Source organism: Anabrus simplex, chromosome 3 (assembly GCF_040414725.1).
Source record: "Anabrus simplex isolate iqAnaSimp1 chromosome 3, ASM4041472v1, whole genome shotgun sequence".
In the NCBI taxonomy this organism is placed as follows: Eukaryota; Metazoa; Arthropoda; class Insecta; order Orthoptera; family Tettigoniidae; genus Anabrus; species Anabrus simplex.
The window spans coordinates 483,423,379-483,446,061 of NC_090267.1; the positions used below are offsets into that span (position 1 = coordinate 483,423,379).

A 22,683-nucleotide genomic window follows, 5' to 3' on the forward strand; every position below is an offset into this window, starting at 1 on the left:
GGAAGTAGCTGGGGAGTTCGTTCCCTCTCTCTCTTCTTTAGCATACCACTTCTCTGATTCATAAATTTTCTCATACTACTGGTACGTAACACACTGGTTCATTATATAATTAGAACTATTATGGAATTAGCAGTGTGCACATTTAACGGAATAATGGCAGAGGAGTGTTCGCAGCTGTCTTCGGCCTGATCATTCCAGCACTGGAACTTTGGACTGTTAGATCGGCACCGTAGTACTGTTCGTTAAAAGTGAGAAAATGTGCGGTGTTTTTGGTCGAGTATTTTATTTGATATAACATGAATGTAATCCCTACATTCCTACTGACCATTGTAATGACGTATGTTGACTTCCGTTGGGAAAACCACATAATCGGTTTTTCTGAGAAATCCGTAGCGAAGCACGGGTGCATAAGCTGGTTCTATGTAACTTTAGCACCAAACAACAACCCAGTCACTTCCCAATTTCGAACGGGATATTATATTTCTCCTCCAGATGCTTAAAGTACGGTTCGTACTGCCTCTTCTCAGCATCAACCTCTTCTGCTTGCGTGTTTACTCCGTCAAACCTCACGGTTGGATCGATAACGAAGCCGACGTTCATCTTCCTGCCGATTGCAAAGATCACAACACGCTTATGGGAGTCCTCAGATGAAATGCATGGCACTTCTTCAAATATTTCAAACTTGTTCGACTTTTTGAGTTAACTGCCAATACAGCTCCGGGCCCTGTGGTGTGCGACTGAAACCAAGAACATAGGGAACGGTTTCATTCTCGCTGCAGTGACGGCAACGGATTTTGGCTTCTACCAGACTGTGGTTACGTTACAATGCATTTTTATTGCATTAGTCCATTGAGACGAGATAAGGCCTCTTTTCGTGGAAATCTAGGCCTTTAATTTCGATCATTCCGAGAACTGCGATACCCTTCTACCACGGAGAGGTAAGTTTTTCCAGATCTCATACCGTTTATCTCTTAACTTGCCTCTAAGTTTCCGCACGTGTGATTCCTGATCGGTACTGAAATCCAGACGATTTAAACTATCCTTGATTTCACCCTCGAAATTCCTGTACTGTGTGTAAGTGCGTCAACAATGGACTTAATCGATTGCATATAATTATTGTGTGTTGGAGGAAAGCTCCCGTCATACTCGAACTCCTAAGCCGCGAACTTTCCTGGCGCTGTAAAGCATGGAATCAGGACCATCTATCTTTAAACCAATTATTTCTTTAACAGCACTCTTAATTAATATGTCTATCATCTAAGAAGCCTCGCCGAAGTTTTGATAAAGGGGCACATTGAAATGGCTAAATCTAACTGGGGCAAATGTACTGATGTATTTTTATTTTCTGATCAGGCTTAAGAAACTCTGAATTCGCGAGTTTTCTTTAATTTAAAATTTCATTAATTTCAAATGAAATAATTTAATTATGTAAGTTTTTATTTTTCAAGTGCAATACTGAAACCATTTTCTCTTTCAAGTAGTTTATAAATGTATTGCTTAAAATTAATTTCGGCAGACTAAGGAATCTAACCCTTATTAACTTCTACACGTTGGTAAGCAAACTCGGAGGCTCTCTCTCTCTCTCTCTCTCTCTCTCGTTTAATTCCTTCAATATGAAGTCGATTGCGAAGTTAAAAAACGAGGTGAAAGTGGTGAACCTTGAGGTACACCCTTACGGACACGTATCTCCTTTGTGCAAGTGGTGGTGTCTATTTCAGTGTTTACAGACTCATGTTTTAAGAGATAAATGATTAAAGATTGGAGCCGCTGAGGGGTCGTTGTTGTGCTTTAAGTCGATTCTAGGTGGTCGTGGCCAGTGGTGTCAAAAGCTTCAGAAACATCTAAGGAAGTAATACAGAGGCTTTCTTTCTTTTGTTTCCAATCTTGCAGACAGCTGTTTGCTAGCGACGAATTGATAAACATTCCTTGTATCGACACAAAACCTCTATGTCGCATAGATAATTCGACATGCGATATTTCTTTTCTAGTTCCCTCTCAGTAATCCTCCTTAGAAAGGAAAAGATGGCTGTAGGGCGCCAATTAGTAATTACATAAGGATCTCCCGACTTACGCAACAAGATAGTACGGCTTTTTCTGAAGAATGCCCCCAGTGAAATAGATAATTAAGTGGCTACTGTAGGCTGCTATGATAAGGTCTGTTTATCATCGATTATTAGATTATAGCTTCGTCAATACTTTTGAGCTCGGCCTTAACATTAGGCGGAGAGTTTGATTTTTTTATTTTTATTTTGTTAATATCTTAGGAATATAATCTCAGGTTAACATTACTTTGGCAATTACTTCATACTGATTTTCACGAAAATTATACGCATCCAGTGTAGCAGGATTTTCTACGTCTATTGTATTGGAGTACAATTCAAAAAATTCTGAGGGTAGAATTTTACATTGTTTGCCCTCTGTAATGGCGATAACATTCTGAACTGTCTTCTTTCTTCTGTAATAGGAGTACTGCTGTATAAAATATTGATGTATTTTCTTTTCCTTGAAACGTTTATCACGATGTTGCGGGTTTGGTATAATGAGGAAACTGGGACTATTTTCATTCTGATTGCCTCGCTTCCCTAGCTTTATAGTATTTTACATCATGCTGTTCAGGACCCATACATTTCATCGGAGAAACCGGGCGAGTTGGCCGTGCGGTTAGGGGGGCGCAGCAGTGAGCTTGCTTCCGGGAGATAGTGGGTTCGAACCCCACTGTCGCCAGCCCTGAAAATGGTTTTACGTGGTTTCCCATTTTCACACCAGGCAAATTCTGGGGCTGTATCTTAATTAAGGTCACGGCCGCTTCCTTCCAACTCCTAGCCCTTCTCTATCCCATCGTCGCCATAAGACCTATTTGTGTCGGCGCGACGTAAAGAAACCAGCAAAAAAATTCATCGGTGAGTTTCGCAAAATATCTGTGTATTGGTTAACAAGGTATTCACATTTATTCTCACACCTGTCCTTGTTTAGGATCTCTGCAAAAAAATATCATGAATTACATTTGATTTCTTTTGTGAAAATCATCAATAAATGCAAGAACTTACAAATTGGATTTTTCCTGAAAATATATCGTAACTATTTCAACTCGGCATTACTATATCACTGAAGACGTCTGCGGTAGTTGCAGAGCAGTCTAGTTAGAAGGAATGTAAAGGTCACTGGTGTACAGCACCAAAGATTTTAATTCCATTATCACTGTCTATGAAGGATTACTGACCGTATCTAAATATGACGCAAACAATTTGCATGCGACTGATCAATTTGTGTGATTCATCGCTCCCGTGAGAGACCATTTACCTGATGGATTTACATCATCCACATATGTCCGGTGTTCTCTCTCTCTAATGCTCTCAAAGCCTTTCCAAACGTTAGCCGATCGTCTAATTCAGTTTGCTCTTGCCCATGTACCTTAAATCCCTCTAAATTATTCTCAGTGGTCAGGAATTACATTTGGACCTTCGCTTCAGTGTGTTTCTTCGTAACACATGGCGATAAATCCTGTGTTTTTTGTGCACGTTTAAGCCGTACCTTTATGTATTAAGGCTATTCTGTGACATTTAATTTGTTTGTCTTCCAATTCCTACTGAGCGACATGTGCCGCTGTTATATTATTAATTGCAGATTACAGTATTAGTGAGCTGAATAATGCCTACCGTAGGCTGCGTTGATAAGGCGTGTTTAACATCGATTATTAGATTATAGCTTCGTCAATACTTTTGAGCTAAAAATTAGCTCGGCCTTAACATTAGGCGGAGAGTTCGACTTTGTTTGTTTGTATTTTGCTAACATATTGCTTTGTATCATAATAATAATAATAATAATAATAATAATAATAATAATAATAATAATAATAATAATAATAATAATAATAATAATAATAATAATAATTGCGCACAATGTGCATAGAGGAAGCCTGTCGTTAATTGTCACTACAAAATTTTACAAGTAAAGCCATACGGTGCTTGTAATTTAACAAATTGTAATAACGTGACGACTAATGCGCTCTGCATAATTGTTAGTCCTTGATAAACTCGCTAATCGAAGAGGACCTCGAGGAACACTTCTGGATATGGTATCTTTCACATATTTTGTTCACATAGCTTACACACACAGTTTGTTTGGTTCATGAAATACTTTGTTCTTACACATCTTGAAATGGAAGCTGTGAACAACAGCCAGTCTCGAGACTACAGTATATGTCTCAGTTGGTAGAAAAACGCAACTCCATGCACCACTAATAGGTCGGGGATTTTATTCTTTATTATGCAATTCTAATTAGACGTGACCCGTGGGTTCCATTCCCTGTTATGTGTAGCATGAATTTCTTCGGTTCTGAACACAAAGTTTTAACTCATAATCATTAGCACGATAACCTTTTCGTTTTAGGACGAGACAGTTATCAGTTTTTCCGCGTATATGTAGTAAGGTTGTAACTACTCATAATAGAAGGACTATAACAAAACCATAAGTTGCAGTTATTTATTGAAGAATAACCACAGATATACACAACACGAATAGATTACATTACTGTAAGATACATTGTAAACAGTCATTGATCATGAACATTAGAAGATACACATCGTCGCGAGTATGAAGTTAGAAGAGATAAACCATCTAACAATAGAGATTAATTTTGCTACATCTAACAAAGTAGAAGCGTTCTTGCAGATAACAATCGATAAGTGTGTTGCTGTCAAAACTGTACCAACTTCATCTAACTCCTTCTGGGAGGGGGAAGTCGCGGTAAGGTAGAGGAGGAGGAGGAGCCCTTTAGCCCATTAGCCCTTTAGCTACTTAGCCTTAGGAGGAGGAGAAGGGTGTGATAAGAAGAGAAGGAGCCCTTTAGCCCATTAGCTCTTTAGCTACTTAGTCTTAGGAGGAGGAGGAAGAGAAGGGTGTGATAAGAAGAGGAGGAGCCCTTTAGCTCATTAGCCCTTTAGCCCTAGGAGGAGGAGGAATAGGAAGTGTCCTTTCATCCTTTTGCCCTTCTGATAAGACGTGACCCCTTAGTTCCATTCCCTATCATGTTTGTAGCACGATTATTTTTTCGGTTCAGCATTTTACAATCATCTTGCATAGTAGCCCTCTCATGCACAAGCTACATGCTTGTAACCCATGCCAACAGATTGAAATAATATGTTTCCGAACTGAAATTTCAAGTTACATGTTTATCTGATAATTTGTTCGACTGCTAGGGGCTTAAATGTATTCAGTGTATTTCTTATAGCACTAGGCGTTCTGTTTAATTTTACTTTCCGCATAAGCTACATGCTTGTAACCCATGCCAACAGATTGAAACAATATGTTTCCGAACGGATATTTCATGTTACATGTTTATGCGATAACTTGTTCAGCTGCTAGGGACGTAAATGTAAGCAGTGTATTTCTTATAGCACTAGCGTTCTGTTTAATTTTACTGTCCGCATGAGCTACATGCTTGTAACCCATGCCAACAGATTGAAACAATATGTTTCCGAACCGATATTTCATGTTACATGTTTATGCGATAACTTGTTCGACTGCTAGCGGCTTAAATGTAACCAATGTATTTCTTATAACACTAGCGGTCTGTTTAATTTTACTTTCCGCATGAGCTACATGCTTGTAACCCATGCCAACAGATTGAAACAATATGTTTCCGAAACGACATTTCATGTTACATGTATGCGATAACTTGTTTGACTGCTAGGGGCTTAAATGTAACCAGTGTATTTCTTATAGCATAGGCGTTCTGTTTAATTTCACTTTCCGTGTTTGCGATAAGAGAACAGGGTTTAAATCTATGTTTTGTTTCTATTGTAACTAAATCAGAGTTCGAAATCTATACAGATTTTTTTGTGTTGCATGTGTTCGAATCCCGCAAAATGTATCTCCTTATGGCAAAGGTATCCCCTGCAAAGTAGTAAAATCATTTTATCTGCAGTGATTAAGAAGAAGTATATCGGATGGAGATATACGACATTTGCAATTCCATGTGTGCGCACTGATTGCATAAGAGTGCGATTGTATCAACAGAGAGATTAATCTTGTAATGTTTTGCGTTATAAGTTTTCTGTTCTGAACACTGATAGCCAACATGTTTCGTCTTGTTCTACAATCAATTCTAGTGTGTGCTATTTGTAACTTGTCTTGACGAAGCACAGTAGTGATAAAAGTTTTCTGTTTAATAGTCAACATGTTTTTTCTTGTCGGATAAAGACATACAGCATGTCAATTCTATATTTTTACAATTGTATTCTGTAACTAGATTGAACCTGTTTTGTCTTGTCGGCTACAGCATTTTCTTATCCTACAATATTTTTGCATGCTGAAAAAAGTATAACCTCCTCTTCCTGCCGCTTTCTCCTCAATCGAAAAACTTATGCGACGAGGATAACGCTACATAACGTAAATATATTTGTTTGTAATGTAACGTTTAATTGAGGAAAGCATCTGTCTGTAAGAGGATGGATAGGGCTAACCTCAGTAACAGTAAGGAGGAGTCCTTTTGCCAGGAGGAGGAGCAGCCCATTTGCCCTTTTGCTAGGGGGAGGATCCCTTTTGCCAGAAAGAGTAGCCCTTTTGCCATACAGATGAGGATGAGGTGTTCTTTTTTGCCCTTTTGATAGGAGGAGGTGCCCTTTTGCCAGGTGGAGGGGGAGGAGGAGGAGGAGGCCTTAACAGCCTATGTATAGCCGCCATCTTGTGCAGTAGCCTCTAAGCTAGCTTTCTTCATAAGAGCCTGTGTATAGCTGCCATCTTGCGCAGTAGAATGCATGTTTAAACTTGTTTAATAGAGACATAAAGCTATGACTTGACAGAGGAGGAACATGAGGAGGTCATAACAGCCTTTGTGTAACCGCCATCTTGTATAGTAGCCTCTAAGCTTGCTTTCTTCATAAGCACGTGGCTTTAAAGAGCACGTGGAATTTCAAATTGCCCGCCACCACGTGCCTAAGATGGCATCCATGAGAATTTAGCCCCGTCATGTTGGCAGCACGATGCTCTCTTGTTTAAGCTTATGGCGTGGCTAAGTCCCGTTAAAATCAATTTAAATTCCGCACTATAAAGTTTACTTCCGTCAAGGTAGCAGTAAGCCATGTGCATGAAGCTAAAGATAGCGGCTGACAGCTGTCAAATAGCACATGGAATTTTTCAAATTGCCCGCCAATACATGCCTAAGGTTGCAGGCAAGTGGATTTAGCGCCTGCCAGCACTGAAGTTTTGTTGTTTAAAGATGGTCGCTGATAGCTGTCAAAAAAGCACATGGAATTTCAAATTGCCCGCCACCACGTGCCTAAGGTAGTAGCCGTGAGGTTTAGTGCCATCAAGATGGCAGCACGGTGCTCTTTTGATTAAAGATGGCTGCTGTCAGCTTGTCAGATGTCAAAAAGCACATGGCCTTGTTTACAAACAAGAGCACGTAGAATTTCAAATCGGCCGTCACTACGTGCCTAAGGTAGTAGCCGTCAGGTTTAGTGTTGTAAAGATGGCAGCACGATGCTCTGTTGATTAAGGATGGCTGCTGTCAGCTTGTCAGTTGTCAAAAAGCATGTGGCTTTGTTTACAAACAAGAGCACGTGGAATTTTCAAATTGCCCACCACCACATGCCAAAGGTAGTAGCCGTGAGGTTTAGTATTGTAAAGATGGCAGCACGATGCTCTGAGCCTATGTATAGCAGCCACCTTGCACAAGCGCCCATAGCCGTCATCATTCTCCATAAGAAGCCGTGTATAGCCGCCATCTTGCGCAAGCGTCCCTAGGGCGTCTCATAAGAGCCTATGTATAGCAGCCATCTTGTGCAATGAGATAGCCGCCATCTTGCGCAAGCGCCCTTAAGCCGTCTCATAAGGAGCTGTGTGTAGCTGCAATCTAATGCAATTGGCGTCGGGAAGGGCATCCGGCCGTAAAACTGAGGTTAGGCCCCTCCATGAGGGTAGGCTTGCTGCCTTGCGCGTAGAAAGTTAGGTTGAGCCCCTCCAAGATAGCGGATGTAAGGTTAAGCTCGCTCTCTTAGGCGTCAGGAAGGACATCTCGTCGTGAAACTGAGTTTAGGCCCCTCCATGAGGTTAGGCTTGTTCTCTTACGCGTCAAAAGTAAGGTTAAGCCCCTCCAAGATGGTGGATGTGAGGTTAAGCATGCAGTCTTAGCCAGCGTAGTCAATGTGGTGGAGGCCTCTCCCGAGAGCGTGTGGAGGCGGAGGCGGCCGCAGAACTGTTCACTTATACTACTCGCGGTTGACGTTATTTCCGACCATCCTTTGTAACGAACAAACATACTTACTTTGGATTTTATAGATGTAGAGTAAACTATTAATTCCGTAAATAGTTTTACCAAATACTACTAGAGGTTTCATCTTTTTCAGATAATTTCCCTAGCGCCGCGCGCTCGTGAAATTATCGACAGGTTGAAAAACACTCGCTGTATTACCCTTGATAACGCTAACATGTAAAAAAACACAAACAGCTGCTGGTTTCTTTAGTACTCGGAAAGATTTACGCTTCCATGCTTGTTTTGTTATGTGGTGGAAACTTTGGCAGAGCCTTAATACGATCCGCTAGGTTTACTTCCTCGCTTCGATCCAGTCGGTGTTTTTTGCAAAATGCAGAATCGAGGTTTGCGTTCGTTGGGAAGTTCATTAGGTAGTTAACAGCATTATCCTCTGTTCCCCAGCGCTGGCATAACGAGCCTAATCATCCACGGCCAGAGGGAGGGAGAAAACCTTTCAGTCTTGTTGCTATCGAACTTGGCGCTGCAGAAAAGCTTTAAAGGCCGTTGGCTCTTTAAAAGACAGAGCTATTCCTATTTTAAGTTACGGTCGACTTGATTGGAGAGTATGGAAATTTGATCGTTCCCTCAAGACTGTATTGAAAATACTTGATATTCAGACTTTCTAATTAATAAAAAAAGCAAAACAAAAAGACTTCCACATTGGGAACTAGAAGGATTGTTGAGAACCGAGGAAGATCATTAAAACAGAAGAAAGTTACGCAGCCTAGCCCCAAGAGGTGAAGTACGATATCAATATCTCCATAATACATCTCATGAACATCATTCGCTGGAATAAATACATACAATACGGTATATACATATGCAGGGTATATTCGTGGTGATGTTACAAACTTTCAGGAATGATGGGGGACGGCAAGTGGATCAGTTTGAGATAAGGAGCCGTAGTCCGGAAACGTTCGAATCAGGAGTTAATAATAATCCAAGTTGTTTTACGTCCGTCCGTTCTTAACACAAGCCGGGGTGTGGGAATTCAGTCCCGCAGTAGTTCTTTAGTCCGCCTCTGTGGTGTAGTGGTTTGTGTGATTAGCTGCCACCCCCGGAGGCCGGGGTTCGATTCCCGGCTTTGCCACGAATTTTGAAAAGTGGCACGAGGGCTGGAACGGGGCCCACTCAGCCTCGCGAGGTCAACTGAATAGAGATGGGTTCGATTCCCACCTCAGCCATCCTGGAAGTGGTTTTTCGTGGTTTCCCACTTCTCCTCCAGGCAAATGCCGGGATGGTACCTAACTTAAGGCCACGGCCGCTTCCTTCCCTCATCCTTGTCTACCCCTTCCAATCTTCCCATCCCCCTGTGTTCATCATAGCAGGTGAGGCCGCCCGGGGGAGGTACTGCTCATCCTCCCCAGTTGTATCCCCGACCCAGAGTTTGAAGCTCCAGGACACTGCCCTTGAGGCGGTAGAGGTGGGATCCCTCGCTGAGTCCTAGGGAAAAACCTAACCTGGAGGGTAAACAGATTAAGAAAGGCAGAAAGTAGTTCTTTACCGTGCCGGAAGCCAACTGCATGGGGTTGTCACGTTTAAACACCCTTAATAGCCACCGACCTCAGTCGGGTTGGAACCCGTTAACTTGGGATTAGTAGACCAACACCGTATCCACTACACCACTGCGGCCGGCAGTCAAAAGTTAAAGCAAAAATCGGTCTGATACCTCCGACTGTATTGTACACTACATGTGCTAAGAGTACAATGGGGGAGACAATCCCGACGAGCAGAAGAGTAGAATTTTGCTTAACTTTTGACTCGATCGTTTCCGGAATACGGTCCCTTACCTCAAATTGATCGATTTGCCGTCCTCCATCATCCCTGACCATTTGTAACATTATCACGGATAAACTCTGTATATACCGGTATATAATTATAGAAAGTAATTTATTTCAGCGTTTAGTCTGTAAGTCTCGTGCATTAATTATATATCTGACTCTGTGGCCTCGTTTAGTCCAAAGCCTCTTATATTAAAAACGACATCTCGTTGTCTTGATCACCCTCTGCTTCTCTTACCCTCAATGGCCGAGTCTAGTACCCTCCTAGGTGGCCTTTCCCCTTCCCTTCGACTTACATGAACCCACCATGACGCCTTCATCCATCGAGTTCTTATCGTCTGTTCACATGCAATACTTTTCTAATAACGATGGTTTGAATTTAAGAATTATTTACCGTTGGTCTGTAGTACCGAGCGGTCAGGGGTGCCCAGATGTGAGCTTGTGAGATAGTGATTTCGAACCCCACTGTTGACAGTCCTGAAAAAGGTTTTCCATGGTTTCCCATTTTCGCACCAGGCAAATGCTGCGGCTATACCTAATTAAAGCCACAGCTGCTTCCTTCCCACTCCTAGACCTCTCCTATCCCATCGTCGCCATAAAACCTGTCTGTGTCGGTGCGACGTAACGCAACTTGTACTTAAAAAAAAGTCTATAGTAAGTGGTACTCTCCATGCGCGCCGACTTCGGGTAATTATTGGGGGGGGGGGGCGTGATATTACAGGCTACAGTGAGGAACAACTATTAATGCGAACATTCCTATAGTTCTTATATAATAACAATATTCACAAACAGAAAAATAAAACAATAATAGAGCTTGTTTCTCAAGCACATTTTTGAACGAGTCTTATGCACGGAGTTTTCAATAATATTCACAAGTAAACAGAAAAATAAAACTTCATTCATAACTATTTTGAAGGAATCTTTTATGTACGAAGCTATAAAAAATAATCCCCCTGTGGGTGGGGGGCAGTACAATAACACCCACGGTATCCCCTGCCTGTCATAAGAGGCGACTAAAAGGGGCCACAGGGGCTCTGGACTTTGGAGCGTGGGTTGGTGACCACGGGGCCCTGAGCTGAATCTTGGCACTGCTTCCACTTACTTGTGCCAGGCTCCTCACTTTCATCTATCTTATCCGACCTGTCTTGGTCAACTCTTGTTCTTTTCCGACCCCGACGGTATTAGGTTGCCGAGGCCTAGGGAGTCTTTCATTTTCACGCCCTTCGTGGCCCTTGTGTTCCTTTGACCGATATATTCATTTTCCGAAGTATCGGATCCCTTCAATTTTTTCCCCTCAGATTAGTGTTAGATGGAGGATGGTTGCCCAGTTGTACTTCCTCTTAACTAATAATCATCACCACCACTATAAAAAATAATCGCAAGTAAAAAAATTGAACTTGCTTCATAAATACATTTTCTCAATAGATGTCCTATTACTGTACAGGGTTGTCCAAAAAGATGTTACCACTTGTATGGGATTAACTTTTATGTGAATAACATAATAACGCACTATGTACACTCCTTCAACTCGCAATCCTTTGTTTTCAATGCATGTGTCAAGTCTTTGCACCATACAGTCCATAGCTCGTTCGCACATTGCCATTGGTATAGAGCGGATAATTGTTGTTATGCGTTCTTTGAAGTCATTAAGGTCAGTAGGTCTTGTAGCATACACACGTTCTTTCACCATTCCCCATAGTTAGAAATCACATGGCGTTAAGTCTGGTGACCATGCTGGCCAAGCCACAAGTCCACCTCTTCCAATCCAGCGTTCATCAGATGCTTCATCCAGGAAATGTCGAGCCGTTAAGGAAAATGTGGTGGTGTAGCATCTTGCTGGAACTAACCTGATAAGTTCCGGAGGGGAAGATTATCAACAACATACTGGCGCAACATATCTATGTAAGCATCTCCCGTTATAGTCTAATTATTTAAAAAACATGGACCAAGTACTCCAAACTTTGAAATACCGCAACATACGTTAACTTTCGGAGAGGATCGAGTGTGCTCCTTTGCTGCTGTACTCCAAATGACGCAATTGTGCTTACTCGCCTTGCCGCTGACATGAAATGTGGCATCATTTGACATAACGAACACAGCATTAGGTTCTGTCTGCATCATCTCGAATAACACCTCTGCAGCTCGTACACGAGCACTTTTATCAGCGTCAGAAAGAGCCTGTATGATCATTCCCAGTTCGAGGTGGAGAATTCTTGAGACACTTGTCAGCGAAATGCCGGTTTCCAATGCTAATCTCGTACTTGACTTTCCTGGGTTCCTAATCGGTGTGCTTTGAACTTTTATGATGTTGTCTTCTTGGACGTCCACTCTTTTCTTTACAGTCATTGGTCACAGAAGCGGTGCGTAAACATTTCTCATGCAGTCGACAGATATTAGGATGGCTTGGAGAATCCTTCTCAAACCATTTCTTAAATGTTTTTCGTACTATTGAGGGCGACCCAAAACACTTCCATCCGAGCTGCTATCTTTCTCCTCTCTTCCAAAGTAAGTCGGGTGGCCATACCTCGTCTACAAGAAAAGAAAAAAATACAAGATGTAAGATCATGTTGGACTGTATAAGTGGTAACGTCTTTTTGGACAACCCTGTATATTATGCATTAATAATAATAATAATAATAATAATAATAATAATAATAATAATAATAATAATAATAATAATAATTTTGTGTGGCTATTTCTAGCCGAGTGCAGCCCTTGTAAGGCAGACCCTCCGATGAGGGTGGGCGGCCTCTGCCTTGTGTAGGTAACTGCGTGTAATTGTGGTGTAGGATAGTATATGTGGTGTGTGAGTTGCAGGAATGTTGGGGACAGCACAAACACCCAGCCCCCGGGCCATTGGAGTTAACCACTGAAGGTTAAAATCCCCAACCCGGCCGGGAATCGAACCCGGAACTCTCTGAACCGATGGCCAGTACGCTGACCATTCAGCCAACGAGTCGGACATTATGCATTTCATAATACGAAATGTGAAAAGCTCTACCATGTACGTCAGCCTCGTGTCGGTAGATTTACTGGTACATAAAAGAACTCCTACGGGACTAAATTCCGGCGTCTCCGAAAACCGAAAAAGGTAGTTAGTGGGACGTAAAGCCATTATTATTATTATTATTATTATTATTATTATTATTATTATTATTATTATTATTATTATTATTAAAGCTCTACCACCAGATGTACCTCCTGAATATTCTCCATTGGAAAGTGTAGTTCTCTGAAGTTCTAATTTCATTTTTTGATATAAAACCATCTTCCACCTTATCCAGATTTAGCGCCGTAGCAGCCTCCGAAGAATAACAAACCTACCAAAACTACCAAAACTCCACGTTTTAAGGGAACTTAACATCTAGGAGGAGATTTTTTTGGTGGGGGGTATGGCACTCTGCCCCCTAAGAATATTGGGGGGGGGGGAGAAAATGCCTTGCCCCCGCTGGAACTCTCGTTTGTCCCTAGATGGCTCACTGTGCGCTAGACTTCCCAGTGTGAGGTGACGACACCATCTTACAAGTTAGCTCCAGTTAAGATGTTTCTTGTCCCATGATGCGGGCATTTCGGAGTAAACAACAAGGTCATCAGACGAACCAGGGAGGAATGGTAGAAGGAGTAAATAAAAATAAAATAAATTGCAACGGTAAACTGGCTGAATAGAATAGAGCTGTAGGTGGAAAGAAAAGTTTGTAGCAGAACAAACAAGAAAAGTGATGAGTGTGAGTCGGACGGAGGCGGGAGGGGAGGAAAATTAGTAAGAAGTCGAGATTTTCTTTCGAAGACGCCCGCAAAGTTCTTTGTGAAACGTAAAGAGTTTCACCTTGTTTTCTGACCCGGTAAAGCCTCAAACGCTTATTATCATGTCTGCAAAAACTAGGTATTTAAGCTATCAATAGCGTTCAGACATAAACAGTTTACCGGAGATTTCTCACTCTGCTCTTCACAACGCTATAGGGGTCTGATAATACAACCTGTGACAATAAAGTTTCGTGAATGAAGTCAGAACGGTCGATTCGTCAACACTGGCGACACACAACGCTGCACCTGCGTAGCAGCAGGTTTTGACCATCTGCTCCCAACGTTGTTCAGTTGAGCATCGTGTGTGTGCCACATAAGACCTGTTTGACACAGTGCGTGTTTAGTGCGTTGGTTCTGAACTGCGAACAGGAACATGAACGGCCAAAACATCAATGTGCAGTTTTGTTTTAAGCTTGGCAAGACACCGAAAGAAACGCATGCGATGCTCGTACGTATTTATGAAGATCAAGCACTGTCCTTGAAGTGTGTGTACGAGTGGTTCGCCCTTTTTCGACGAGGCCGGGAAAGTGTTTCTGACAACCCCCGTAGCGGAAGACCGGCGACCGCCGTCAGTGACGAAAACATTGAGGTGAGGACATTAATCACGAACGATCGGCGATTAACTGTGCGCATGATAGCGGATGAACTGCAGATTAACTGTGAATTCGTACGACAAATCGTTACCCAGAAATTAGGAAAGAGAAAAACGTGTTCTCTGCTTGTGCCACATCACTTGACTGACGATCAGAAGCAGGCACGTTTAGAGGCTTCACAGGATTTTATCGAAACGGCGGATGCGACCCCACATTTCTTGAACTGTATTCTCACTGAGGATGAAAACTAGTGTCTCAGGTATGACCATGAAACGAAACGGCAAAGCATGGAATGGCCAGATCTCATTCCTCCAGGCTTCTTCCTATTCCCACGACTCAAACTCGCTTTGAAAGGAAAGAAATTTGACGATATTCCTGACATCCAACGAAACGTGACGAGGCTTTTGAACACCATCCCAGAGGAAGCCTTCTTGCAAAGTTTCCAGGACATATATCGCCGATCTCAGCAGTGCATAGTTATGGGAGGGAATTATTTCGAAGGACAGTAAGGTCACTGTCGTTCGTTGTTCATCTATGTTTATAGTACAGGACTATTCACCTAACGTTATTGTCACAAGTAGTATAAATGATTTGACAAAGGGTCGTTACGTACAGGTCAGCGTCGCACTGCTGGAGTTGTAGCACCACAACACGGAAAGGAGTCCAATATCGACCTCACGCCATCTAATGATGGCTATGTAGGTCATCTAGGCCCCAAATCTGTTTACCCTTCAACTAGAATCAAAGTGCGACATGGTGCTGACAAGTTCCTGCCTGCCGCAGGTCCATTAGGAGGGGGTGAGAGGGAGCAGGCTGGAGTAATATTACCCTGCATGCTGACTGACAGCTAGGTCAGTGTCACGTGTACAGAAAATCAATGTCAACCAAAAGGCCACTTTACTATAAAATACAGTGGACCCTCGATAACTCGAATCACCGAGGGAGCTAAAATTAATTTTGAGTTATCGAAATTTCGAGATATAAAGAATACCGTTTTTGAGCATGTATAGTACATAATTGAACCTTTCCTCCCTTCACGTTGAAAGTTCTCGTCAATACCACGCAGCCGAGATTCGTAAATGGAGCTTGTGATCAGCGACTTCGGGGGTTGCTTTCGTACGTGACCAATAATTAATTCACACCCGAGAAACAGTGAGGCTTTTCCGATCACTAGAAGTTTTAGTTTTTCGGTTTCCGTCATATTAGCTACCTGCATCACTGTAAAACTTTCTTTACTTGTTAACTGTTCCTTACAAACCACAAATGCCGTATTGCACAGTTAATGTTGCACAAAATTCGAGTTACAGAGTATTTTTTTGCTTCAAGGGAGGAAATGATTGCTTCGAGAATTCGAGAAACTCGTGTAGCCGAATTTCTAGTAAAAGAGAAATAAATACACGTGAAGAATAGCGCAAACGGCCGAGAAATTTAAGTTACTCTTCGAGATACTGAAAATTCGAGTAATGGAGGTTCGAGATATCGAGGTTCGACTGTACTCACTAAAAGTTGTAAAAAAAAAAAAAAAGTGAAAAATGGCTGTACGATATTGAAATAATCACGGGAATGTTCGGTATGAAATGTATAAACCAACGTCCACTTCACCAGTGTTGAATGGCCCAAAAACATCCTCTCTGACAATGGAAGTTTACGCTTAGGATGAAACTCTCACCAAGTTCTGTGTTTTGCATCGCATTTAAAGGCAGGTAGGAGAGACAGGTGAATCGTCATATAATATTTATAATACTCACCACGTAAGTCTATACACTAAGTGTAAGTAGAGAACTCAGTCTCGAGAGAGATCAATCAATCAATCAATCAATCAATCAATCAATCAATCAATCAATCAATCAATCAATCACCACTGCATTTAGGGCTGCCGTCCAAGTGTCAGGTTCCCTATCAATGAATTCAAAGAAGTTGGAAATTTACCGAACATCTCCCTTGATAAATTATTCCCATCCTTCATTCCTCTTCCATGAAATAATAAATTATTGATAAATTATTGCATGAGTGAAATAAGCTGGGAAATAAATCTGTCCGATATACGATCACTTCACATCTCCCAGAAAATCACGAATTCCAGTGTAGTAGCAGAAAGCACTGGTGCGATAAGAGTTAATTCACTTTTAGGTGTTCCATCTTACGCGTAAGAGCGTGGTAATGAACAGCATTATTTAAATGGAAACACAGGCAACTAAAATGAATTGTGCTTATCGCTTTACAACCACGAGCGAATGTTTCTCATTAAGTCCTCTAATGGTGTATTACTAATCTCCCTCACTATCACACGTTAGATATTTGTAACGCAGAATATCAGCGACAATTTGAGTCATCTGTGCAACCAAATATACCCTTATGCTCACTGTGTATAATACCCACCGTGCAAACGTGGTCACCTTACTCTTTCACCCCTGTTAATACCGAGGGTAGTAATTTATATTGCATCCGGGAGATCGTGGGTTCGAATCCCACTGTCGGCAGCCCTGAAGATGGTTTTCCGTGGTTTCCCATTTTCACACCAGGCAAATGCTGGGGCTGTGCCTTAATTAAGGCCACGGCCGCTTCCTTCCAACTCCTAGGCCTTTCCTGTCACATCGTCGACATAAGCCCTATATGTGTCGGTGCGACGTAAAGCCCGTAGAAAAAAAAGTAATTTATAGTTAGTTTATAACTACTGGGTTCCATTCATTGTCGCTAACCATACAGTTTTGGGACCCTACTTGCCGACACGACATCTTACATTTACCATTCATCTCGCATGTTAGCACTATTTAGTCATAATTTTGTCGTCTGCTCGCCTGTTCGCTAGTCACCTTAGATAGAACACACTCCTTGAGACAACACCTTCGTAACATCCAATCCAAAGTCAGAACTCGCAACAATGTAATCCAAAACTTATGTAGTGCAACAAAATTACTTCGATGCACAGCTTTGGCACTTGTGTTTTCGACTGCCGAGTACTGTGCTCCTGTTTGGTTGAATAGCCCTCACACCAACCTCAATACCACGAAGCGTCTCATCACCGGCACAATAAGGTCTACACCATACATTGTCTACCTATCCTCAGCCACATCTCCCCACCATATCTTCCACGTAAAACGCTCTCCTCAGGGAGTTCAAGAAAGTAATGAATAATCCCCAGTTACCAATACATGGCGATATCGCGGATGTCCATCTGAATCGTCTAAGGTCTCGAAATCCACCAATAAGAACTGAAATAGGATACAAACTTCAGTTTAACTAAAGAATGGCGGGGAAGACAAGATACTAGGCCCGAGTCAACTCTGCCACCTGGATTTGAGATTCCTCGTAAAACATGGTCCACTGTTAACAGGATACGATCGGGTCATGGTAACTGCGCAGATTTCCACTACAAATGGAAACGAATTCCTAAACACAACTGCGATTGTGCTGCCTCTAAGCAGATCATCCATCATATTATCACCGAGTAAAGACAAAGTATAGTGGTGACATCAGTGATTTTGCTTGTGCGTTTCCAGAGACAATTAGTTACATAAATAATCTGGACATAAAGATATAGTTTGCTTTCCAAAATCATGTATGTATTGTATTGTATCTGTAAAGCCATACGCTAGGGGCTGCCTGGCCGAGGCAGTAAAGGCGTTCGCCTGGAAGGACGTGGGTTCGAATCCCCGTCAGGAAGTCGTAAAAATGTAAGAAACGAGATTTCCACTTCCGGAGGTGCATATGGCCCTGAGGTTCACTCAACCTACACCAAAAATGAGTACCAGGTTAATTCCTGGGGGCAAAGGCAGCTAACCACTCTACCCCATCACGTGCCGAGGTTAACAATGGTGGAAGCCTTTACCTTCCACTCCTCCAAGCGCCTTCATGGCCTGTAGGGAGGTGACTTGCGAGATTGCCACTGCCGTGTTGTGAAAAGTTACTACTATCACATTTGCGAGTATAAGTAATACATATATTATTTTTCTGTAGGATGGTAAAGCAATTTGGATAATACCAGGTAAGTGGGATTGTGGCATGTTCGGATAATGCATTTAATAAAGCAGTTGGTGTGAAATAACGAACGCAGCAGTTTAGTGATACGGCCTTATTTCGTCCAATTCTTACGTATAGAATTACGATCTCTAAGAAGCAAGAAAAATCTGAAAAACTGCTCCGAAAAGGAAATGAAAGTTACCTCCTCTATTCTACGGTAAGTGTTTGACATAAATAGAAAGTTGAAATGCAAGGAAATTTCGTAATCAATCTAACCTAACCTTGTCTTGTCTCGACTTTGGTACGGTTTGCAGACTTAGCCTTTGTGTATTCTTATTGACTAATGGCATATGCGTAGGTAATATATTTGCTTGTGTGTATTATTACAGCGTGGTTTCACTTCATTCCGACAATTAACAGCAAATTTGCGTATATCAAAATAACGGCAGAAATATTACAATGAGTGAGAGGAGTGAGTGTCTTTATTTCCGTAATTCCTCATTGAGCTTCAAAACTGACTTATTACGAATGTCTTGAGTTCTCATTTACTTGTGTAAGGAAACCTTCATTATGAATGCTTACATTTATGTTATAGTTCGTTATGGTTCTCTCTGCTGATTTCAATATGTAACTAGTCAAGTTTGATGTGGTGGTGGTGGTGATTATTGTTTTAAGAGGAAGTACAACTAGGCAACCATCCTCTATATAACGCTAATCAGAGAGAAAAAAATGGAAGGGGTCCGACACTTCGAAAAATGAAGGTATCGGCCAAAGAAAGACAAGGGCCACGAAGGGCGTGAAAATGAAAGACTCCCTAGCCCTCGCAAACCTAATAGCGTCGGGGTCGGAAAAGAACAAGGGTTGACCAAGGGAGGTCGGATAGGATAGATGAAAGTGAGGAGCCTGGCACAAGTAAGTGGAAGCAATGCCAGGACTCAGCCAAGGGCCCCGTGGTCGCCAACTCATGCTCCAAAGTTCAGAGCCCCTGGGGCCCCATTTAGTCGCCTCTTACGACAGGCAGGGGATACCGTGGGTGTTATTCTACCGCCCCCACCCACAGGGGGATAGTCAAGTTTGCTTGAAGCTTTGTTTTTTTTTTCAGATTGCTTTACGTCGCACCGACACAGACGATGGGATAGGGGGGAGGGCTAGGAGTGAGAAGGAAGTGGCCTTGGCCTTAATTATTAAGTTACAGCCCCAGTATTTGCCTGGTGTGAAAATAGGAAACCGCGGAAAGCCATCGCAACTTCAGGGCTGCCGACAGCTTGGTTCTAACCCACTATCTCCCAAATGTAAGCTCACAGCTCCGCACTCCTAACCGCACAGCCAGTTCGCTCAGTTTTGAAACTCTTTACTTTCACTCATCTGTCTGAGGTCTTCCATGTAATTTTCCTTTCTGTCCAGGATAGTCTTCATCTGTACATCTGAAAAGCTTCAATTCGGCGATTGGTTGAGCGGCCAACTTTCACTTAATAGGGCACAAATTTTCGTGATGAGAATGATGTCACAAGACCTGATGTACGATCGTAGCCTAGGACAGTGGCAAGTGGAGATGTGATCGGTTAATTCCTTTAACACACTCATCCGTGTTACCGTAATTACCGCCCTTCGTTAGACTTATTAGCCCTGGCTAGCTCGTTACTTTATTACCGCGCGTGAGATGAGCATGCAATCATCTCCAGTGCTTGTTTCTTTTCCACCCAGCTTTCATAGCTGTTTGTATTAACTCACGTGCCAGTAAATCGATAAACCGATATTTGACTAGAGAATTTAAAATATCACTGGACTGAACAGGGACTGACCCCGCCTACTCGGGCTTAAAAAGCTACCATTCAACCGCCTGAGCTACTCAGCCCGCCGGGAGATACTAGTAGAGTGGTGAGTTTCTGATCATTCAGCCAGTCAACAGCACGTGTTCATTCTCCAGTCTGGTCTTATATGCGTAAGTGGTCAGCACCTTGGCCTTCAGTTCGCAGGACCCCTGGTTCGTTTCCCGGGCGGGTCGAAGAATTCTTGCCTCGAGGACTGTGTATTTGTGCTATTCCCAGCATTCCTGCAACTCAGTACAATACACACTATTACCCTCCATCACACAAACACGCAGTTTCCTTCACACGGCAGACGCCGCCCACCGTCGGCGGAGATTCTACTTTACAATGGCTGTACCAGACTAACAATAGCTACACGACATAATAATAATAATAATAATAATAATAATAATAATAATAATAATAATGAAAAATGGAATGGCGTACAAGTTCGGCTTGGCAGGTGCAGATATTTTGATTTGACTCCCGTAGGCGACCTGCGTGTCGTGATGAGGATGAAATGATGAAGACGACACATACACTCAGCCCCCGTGCCAGCGGAATTAACCAGTTATGGTTAACATTCCCGACGCTGCCTAGAATCGAATCCGGGGCCTCTGTGATCAAAGGCTAGCACGCTAATCATTTAGCTATGAAGCCGGATTCTGGGGAACCTGCACCTTCATGCTTCCCACTTCTATCTAATTCTGCTAAAAGACAACCAAAGAGAAACATCGAGTACTTTGCTACAATAAATATTAATTCCCTACTGAAGGTAGGTAAGCTCAAACAAACGCTTGACGTGCTGGAAAAGTACAAGGTTATGATAGCAGCGCTACAAGAGACTCGGTTTACCGACGAGGATACAATAGAGTCCGGAGTGTACAGAATCTACAAGGGGAAACCTGGTGAAAGAGTTATCAAGACACTTCCACAATTTGGTACTGGGTTCGCGGTACACCACAAGATGGTTGACCATATTTTAGATTTCACTTCACCTAACGGAAGGACCTCCGCGTTATCCTTCAGGTCTCGTAATAGAGCATACACAATCGTAAATTTCCACTCCCCCACGAATGACACAAACCGTTCAAACCTGGAAAATGTAGAACAATGCTGGGCCACCTTAGAAGAAACTCTAGATATGATCCCTTCCCACCATTCCATCATACTCATGGTAGACTTCAATGCACAAGTCGGTAAGGAGTGGAAGTACCGGAAGATAGTAGGCCATTATCCAGCCCATAAGAGAACAAACAGAAATGGAGAACGTCTCATTGAACTCTGTGACAAGTACAACTTAGTCCTGAAATCAACAGCCTTCAAACGTCTATCTAGAAAGGCCAAAACCTGGAGGAGTCCAAATCCTATGCTTGGTGAATTCCAGTTAGACTTTGTTGCTATAGCACGGCAACATCATACGGACATATAGAACGTCAAGGTATTACGAGGAGCCAACATAGATTCTGATCACTACCTTTCACTTGTTAAGATTAATATGCAACCCTTTAGAAAAACACCAACTCTCCAAAGTAGTCGTAAGATACCCAGGTTCAACACTCTGCGACTGCACGATGAGGATTGTAATTTTCAGGATACCCTCAGGAAGAATACAGAGAAAGAAGGATGGCCTGCCTTACAAAAGGCCTTGCTGGATGCCGCTCAAGAAACTATCCCTGCCTCATCAACCAAAGGCAAACACCCATGGTGGAATTCAAAGTGTGATGAGGTTATAGAAGAAAGGCGTAAAGCCTGGACTAGGTGGAACCAACATAAAATTGAAGCCAATTATGAAGCCTTCCTCATGCAAAGAAAAGCTACAGCTAACACCATCCGCAGTGCCAAGAGAAATTACCTCAGGCGCCTAATGCAAGAGGCTGAAAATAATTTTCAGAGAAACAACTCAAGAGACCTGTACAAAAGGACTTAAGAAGCAAACGACCCAGTACACAGCTCCTACCCTCATCCTCCACGGGCCAGATGGAAAACTTCAACTGAACAATAAAGACTGCACCAAAACTCTTGCAGATTATTTCCAGAGGCTACTAAACGCAGAGGAACCTAAAGAAAAGCTTATTTTCCATGAGCCTTCACACAGGAACCCTGATTCTCAACCACCTACGAGAGAAGAAATAAAGGACATCATCGCTGGTCTCAAGAACAACAAGGCTTCAGGTGAAGACGGCATAGTTGCCGAGATGTGGAAACATGCAGATGACCAGTCTTTGCAGAGCGTCCATCAAATCATAAAGGACATATGGACAACAGAGTCCCTACCCGAAGGATAGACGTCTGCCGTGATTCACCCCCTCCACAAGAAGGGAAGTAAGACAGATCTCAACAATTATAGAGGTATTTCCTTGTTACAAATTACCTACAAGACAGCTAGACTCACAGTTAGGTGAATACCAAGCTGGTTTCTATAAGACTAGATCTTGTCCAGAACAGATACACAATCTTAAGACAGTTCTCAATTACAAAAG

General features: G+C 42.4%; 1 protein-coding gene across 3 annotated transcripts in view; it reads left to right on the top strand.

Annotated features, from left to right (window-relative positions):
• Mtmr6 (Myotubularin related protein 6) overlaps nucleotides 1–22,683 on the top strand; it is a 546,834-nt gene that overhangs the window by 260,236 nt on the left and 263,915 nt on the right. The window lies entirely within an intron of this gene.